The sequence below is a fragment of the Monopterus albus genome, unplaced genomic scaffold (assembly GCF_001952655.1).
Source record: "Monopterus albus unplaced genomic scaffold, M_albus_1.0 scaffold39.1, whole genome shotgun sequence".
NCBI lineage: Eukaryota > Metazoa > Chordata > Actinopteri > Synbranchiformes > Synbranchidae > Monopterus > Monopterus albus.
The window spans coordinates 754,387-754,819 of NW_018127919.1; positions in this window are offsets into that span (position 1 = coordinate 754,387).

Sequence of the window (433 nt, forward strand, 5' to 3'; positions counted from 1 at the left end):
TGAACCAGCGAGTGAAAGAGAGGATGGAGGGAGGGGGGAAATGTGAAAAGGGAGGGGGAGGGCCACAGGGAAATAGAGGGAGTGAGCAAAGAAAAGAGAGAGGAAAGAGGGTGGTCTTGGAATTTAGTATGAGAGTGAAAAGAGCAGAGATAAGGGAAGGTGAGAGTATATCCGTTTTTTTCCTTGTGAGGCGAGAGAGAAATGGTGAAAAAGAAATCGAAAAGATGGGATGAATATAAAAAGAAATGAAGGAAGGGGAGGATGGAGATGGAAAGCAGAGGTGGCAAGGATTAAAAAGGGGATGGGAGGTTCACACAGTGGAAAGAAAGGGAAAAAGGAAAAACGGTGAATAAGACAGCAAAACAGCAGAGGATGGAGAGGAAGAACTGAGGGAGGGGACAGTGAAGGAGAGAGAAAAGGGAGAGTGGGTTGA